We start from the raw sequence: 6,672 nt of genomic DNA, 5'->3' as shown, positions 1-6,672 counted from the left end.
CACCAGGAAACCAACAACACTTCCTTACAAGATACAAAATTCCAGCCTCTGGATCTCTGGGATGAGGGATCCATATATAGATGATTGCAGGGAGGTGAGTCAGCTTCTGGGATTTTGATTAGTGTCTTCTCTCTGATATTTCTTGATTCCACTTGGAGATTGATGATCTCTTACTCATCCCTGGGTGAATTTAGAGAGGCAAGTGTCACAGGAGAAGTTTCTGGAAGATTCCATGATCATCCACCTCGCAAACTGTCTCTGCCATTTGTCCATTCTCGCCCATCGCACCCTACAGAAGGGCTTTCCAGTATGCATTGCACCTTTTACATTGGGTAGGTGAGATGCATCGCACCCTTAGCACTGAGCAACCTGTATGGTCCAGTTTTGACCAGTTCTGAGTAGTTTCCTGTGGATAACTTCTGGGAGATGATGTAATCAGTTTACCTTGTTCCTTTAGGGCATGAAACAACACTTTTAGGGACTCAGAATCCCTTGGTTTATGGACATATATGATTGGGGTTGCAGTGCCCAAAAATGTCTATAACACAGAGAACTAATCAGAAAACCAAATGGGGAACCCACTACACCATGGATATCAATGAAATGGCAAGGCAAGGATGAAACCACTGTTACTCTAGGAAAATATCCATCTTAATGACATCACATAACCAAGGAACCACATGCTTATACCATGCATCCAAAAACCAGCAAGGAGATCATATATGAAACCTATTACTTGCAAAGTAATCCCGTTGTAACTACTGAACCAACTATATCCTTGTGATTCCTTGTTTTCTTTTGCTTTCTTTCTCCAATCCAAGTGAATTCTAGAGTGCTCCAAGAATAATCTAAGTGTGCAAGAGTGTAAGAGAGTAAAAAATGCTAAACTCACAGAAGTTGTGAACTGATTCTTTGATGCCTATTTTTTTTCCCATTTCCCTTCATTTTTTCCTCTAATTTCCCTTGCATGCTAATTTGTGTCTCTTCACCTTCCTTTTCTCCTATTTTCCTTTAGTTTCATAATTAAACGCCAATTATTTTCTCTTTGTCTTTGCCAATTTCCATAGCCATTAATAAACCACAAGTGATGCCCACTCTAATGTTTTTCCTACCATTCAGCTTGGAATGTGTGTCCCATCACCTTGGTCTTATTTTATTTACATGGAAAGTCAACTAGGGGCTATTACAATTAGCCATTAGTGTCTTCCTCTTTCCTTGAGAGTGCATATGCCACAATATTTTATTTCCCCTCTTTGTGGATAATTTAAAAGTCATAACCCAACATGTTTGTGATCCATTTTTGTTGCTCTTCTAAAGACAATCTTTGCTCCAAGAAGTACTTCAGACTATCATGATATGCTTTTACTTTGAAGTGTCTTCCTATTAGGCATGGACATAATTTCTTAGCTGCATGAAGCACGACCAACATTTTTTTCATAGATAGGTTTGAGTAAGTTCTTTCCTTTAAGTTTGCTACTTTCAAAGGAAAGGGGTCTTCCTTCTTACATCAACATTGCACTAATGATATGACTTGAGGCATCACACTCCACAATAAATATTTTTGTGAAGTTAGGTGTCACGAAGATGAGAGTTGTACACATAGTGTCTTTAAGTTCTTCAAATGCTTTGGTTGCTTTTTTAGTCCAAGAAAATGCTTCCTTCTTCAATAATTTTATTAGAGGTGCTGCTATTTGACTGTAATTATTGAAAGTCTTGCAGTAATATCCTGTCAATCCTAAGAATTTTCTTAGTTTCTTCAAGGTATTTGGTATTGGCCATTCCTTATAGCTTTGATTTTGTTATGATTCACCTTGACACCATTGTGTGATACAATATGAACCAAATATTCCACTTCTTAAACCCCAAGGGAACACTTGGAAGGCTTTGCATATAGTTGTTTCTCTTCCAATAATTCAATACCTTATCAACATGTCGTACATGCTCTTCCCAAGATTTGCTGTAAATTAGTATGTCATCAAAAAATACTAGCACAAGTTTTCTAAGGAAGGGTTTGAAAATATAATCCATTAAGTTTTGAAATGTTAAAGGTGAATTTTTAAGTCCAAATGGCATAACCAAAAAATCATAATGAACTTCATGTGTTCTAAAGGCTATTTTGGGAATAACTTCTTGCCTCACTCTAATTTGATGATATCCATAATGAAGATCCAACTTAGTAAAGAAAATTTCTCCATGTAATTCATCTAACAATTCGTCAATGGCATGTGTAGGAAACTTATCTTTGATTGTCATTTTGTTGAGCTATCTATAGTCTGGACACATATGCTGCAAACCACTCATTTTGATAGCCATCATCATTGATGAAGAGAAAGCCCTCTGGCTAGGCTGAATGATGTGTGATTGCCTCTAACATTTCTTGAACCATATGCTTAATGTCACTCTTTGTGCATGTAGATTCTGTTAGGCCTAATGTTAGGTGGTACACTTCTAGGTTGCAAATGAATAGCATGGTCATATTCTTGGAATAGTGGACGACCATTAGGCATTTCTCCAAATACCTTAGCATGATTTTTGATAAATATTTGAAGCTCCACTAGAGAAGAGAATATAGATGTTTGAACATCTAATGAAAAAAAATGGACAACTACACCTTGGTGTCCCATTTTTAGAAATTTTATCATGCTTAATTTCCTTTCCTTATGAGAAAAGTATTATGAAAATATCTTGGAAATTAAGGGCCATTGGTCCCAATGATTGTAACCATTAGACCCCAATACAACATCAACACCACCCCTTTGGATTGAAATAATGGGACTAACCAATAAGTACTCCCCCATATTTAGCTTAATTTTATTGTACTTCCCTGAACAATTTATGTTACCTCCATCTACAATCATTACTTGAAATTCTGGTGCTAGATATACAAAGCAATTAAGAATTTTTACCAGTTTCTAATTGATGAAGTTATGGGTACTACCTAAATCAATCAATACCATTACCCTCTGCCTTTTTTGTCGTGAGGGTTTGTGGAGTACTAATGCTGGCCAATTCATGGCAAGAGATTATTGGAGTAGTTTCTTCTAGCTCTAGATCTTGTGAAGTTTCCTCTTCTTGATATTCTTCATCTTCATAGTCTATGTAGAATAATTTATTCTTACTACATATAGGCTCTTTACTGTGCTTGCTATCACAGTTGAAACATAATCCCTTTTCTCCTTTTTTATCCATTTGATGAGGAGTCAACCTTGTCAGTTTAGGAAAGAGAGCATTATTTTCTCTATAGTTATTAGTGACCAATTTTCTAGTGGCCATATTTATACTTTCAACTTTCCTTGCCAGACTGAAAACATGTTCTAAAGGTTTAGGTTCAAAGAGACACACTTCATGTTGGATGCTTTACATTAAAGTACCCATTAATATGTCCAACTAGTTATCCTCTGAAATATTCTTTACTCTGAGACAAAACTTTTGAAATTGTTGAATGTGCTCTATGATAAGACTTTTTTTTTCAAAGATTTACCAATTGACTAAAGAATGTGTTACTCTTAATATCTCCACAATGTGCTATTAGTTATTCTGTAAAAATTGACCAAGATATAACACAATCCTTTTTCCTTTCTTTCACAAACCCAATGATACCATACATGTTGGCATTGTTCTAAAAACGTGGATGCAACATTTAACTTTTGTAAGGATGCCTTGGTGTATATCAAAGCATTGCTCCATATGAAATATCCATGTTACAATATCATTACCATCAAATATCCTCATATGAATCTTCAGAATGTAGTAGTCTCTTGGTGTTGACTTGAAGCCTTGATGATGTGGATCTTAGATTGAAAATTCATGATCATTGTTTTGTGATTCATAATTTGTGCCCTCAAATATATGAGATTTATTCTCAACAACATGCCTCTCCTTATGTTCATGATTTCCTTGGATATCCACATCCCTTTCAAGAAGCTTCTCCAAGAGAAGATTTTCCATGGCAATCATATATTGTGTTTCTTCCTTATTTTCATTCATCTTCATTCCTATTCCTTCTTTATTTTCATTCATCTTAATTTCTATTCTTTCTATCTTCTTTTCTACCCCTTCCTTATTTTCATTCATCTTATTTTCCATTTCTCTTTTAAGTTTTTCTTGAGAACCTAACATACTACCATCCATTTCATTATCTTCTTCTTTAATTTCGACAACCTAAATTTTAAGCCTTCACTTTCTTCATGATTCAAGTATGGGATTTTAATAGATTTAATTGGTGTAGTAGCTTTCTTTGGAGGCATGTTGGAAAATAATAATAACTCTTCTCTTTATTACAACTAAAAATAAAGGGGATCTTTTAATTGATAATTAGGTCATTAATAGAGAATATCATAATGATTGAATATTTATTGGTATATATTTGAGATTCAAGGTCTTCTAGATCTAAAAATTTGTTCTTCAATACTCTAATATGTAGCTTCCGCAATTCCATAGGTGTGAACTGAATCTGATGTGCCAACTAAATGTTATAGTAACTTTCCCAAAACTTGTTGATTATTTTGGCCTCTAACCACAAGTAAACTTGTATAGCGTGCCACATGTCCAATTATTTACATATAATTCTTGCACCTATACCTCAGGTAATTCTATATTTCTCCTAAAATTCTTAAAGATTTCACAGTTTGAAAATTTCTAGACAAGAAGATATAACCAGTGTACCAAGATGACATGTTTGAAATTTATTTCATAACTGTTCACAAACTATAACTTCCACAAGGTATAAATCCCAAAGTATAACGAACCAAATTTTGAAATTGGAACCAGATATTCCCCAATATTTCTCCTCAATATGGTCCAAGTTTCACTTTATGAAATGTTATAAAAAACAAGTTATAGTAAAAAGGCCAAACCAATTTGTTTGATACTCAATTTTGGAGCATACAAAAACATAACTTCCTTGGAGCATATCTTCAAAAATATAGCGAATCAAGATGTGCAATTTGGACTAGATGTTAATCACAATTTCTCCTTAATGTGGTCGAATTTTCACGATTTGAAGCCTCACAGAAAAAAGTTATAGCGAAAATTTCAAACTGGCATGCTTGAGATAGAATTTAGGAGCATTCAAAAACCCTAACTTCCTTGGCCCATATCTTCGAAAATATAGAAAAAAAAGATTTGAAACTTGTACCAAATATTGCTTTGGATTTTTCTCAATATTCTCCAAGTTTCAACATCCGAAGCCTCGTAGAAAAAAGTTATAGTGAAAATTCCATGATGACCTATTTGAAGCAGCAAAGCCCTAGGATCAAGAGCTTTGATACCAAATGTTATGATCCTTGCACCTTAAAAATGATAAGAAACCAATAATTACAGTCCAATTCAAGGGGGAAACCTCCTTATACAATAAATACAATGAACAAGACAATATTTGATGATCCTAAGACTAGGTCTCCTTAATATATATATATCTATATATCTATATATATATATATATATATATATATATATATATATATATATATATATATAGGAGACAAATGATACAATTATAATAAAATGAGGTCATGAGAGGTTCTAACCTACATAACAATATAACAATAGAAATGTAATCACTCAATATCTAGGGAATAGTAAGGGATTTTGGGTTAATATGCGGCTTATATATGGATTAACGGACTTATTTGAAAAAATTTACATGGACTAGCCTGTTGGTTTTGTGACATATTCCAATCTTACGTGTTGACTACAAAAGTTACTATATGTTTTGAGGTAGGCCTCTGAGGCTTGGTATGCTGATATTGATTAATTATTTCTCAGTATTGGGTTCAAATGTTGTGAATCTTATCACAATATTTATTTATTACACATAGATGGTGATAGTTTTATTATTGTTGTTTATGTTGATGATTTGGTTATAACTAGCAATAACACTATTCATTTCTTCGATTGAAGGGTTTACTTGCTAACACCTTTGAGATGACAAACCTTGGTCTTCTGCATTTCTTTCTTGGTCTCCAAGTTTTTCCATTACCTGATGGTCTCTTCCTATCTCAATCTAAATATGTATTGGACTTGTTGAAACAATTTAAGATGGATGATTGTAAGCCATGTTCTATATTCTTTCAATCAAGTATCAAGTTAACTAAAGAGCGCAAATCTAAAAAATTTGATGCTACCTTTTATTGACAATTGGTTGATAGACTTATTTATTGACCCACAACCAACCTGTAATTTACTTTGATATTAGTGTGGTTTCCTAGTTATGTAGGATATGTGAGAAAGACATTGGAAAGATGCAAAATGAGTTGTTCATTACATTAAGGGTACCTCTCATTTTGATATCAATTACCATCAAAGTTCATATTCGTTGGTAGGCTTCATTGACTTCAATTGAGAAGGTGATAGTGATGAAAACAAATCCACTTATGGATATGTGTTTTACTTTAGTACTGGACCTATGATTTTGTCATGCAAGGAACGTCATGTAGCCCCTCTATCAACTATAGATTTTGAACACTATGGAGTTGTTAATGCAGGGAGAAAGGCAGTTTGGATTTGTCAACTCTTCAAAGAGCTTGGGTTTTTGATCAAATCCTCCACCACTATTTATTGTGATAATCTGAATACAATTTTGGTTATTAACAGTCCTATTGTACATACTAAGATGAAACATGTCAAACTTTATGTTCACTGCTTATGAAAATTGGTTCAAGAGAAGGTTTT

This window comes from Pinus tabuliformis, chromosome J, assembly GCF_031772625.1.
Source record: "Pinus tabuliformis cultivar Carrire ecotype Pingquan chromosome J, CPIR1, whole genome shotgun sequence".
NCBI lineage: Eukaryota > Viridiplantae > Streptophyta > Pinopsida > Pinales > Pinaceae > Pinus > Pinus tabuliformis.
The sequence above is the reverse complement of the archived record's forward strand: the minus strand, read 5'-3'. Positions refer to the sequence as shown.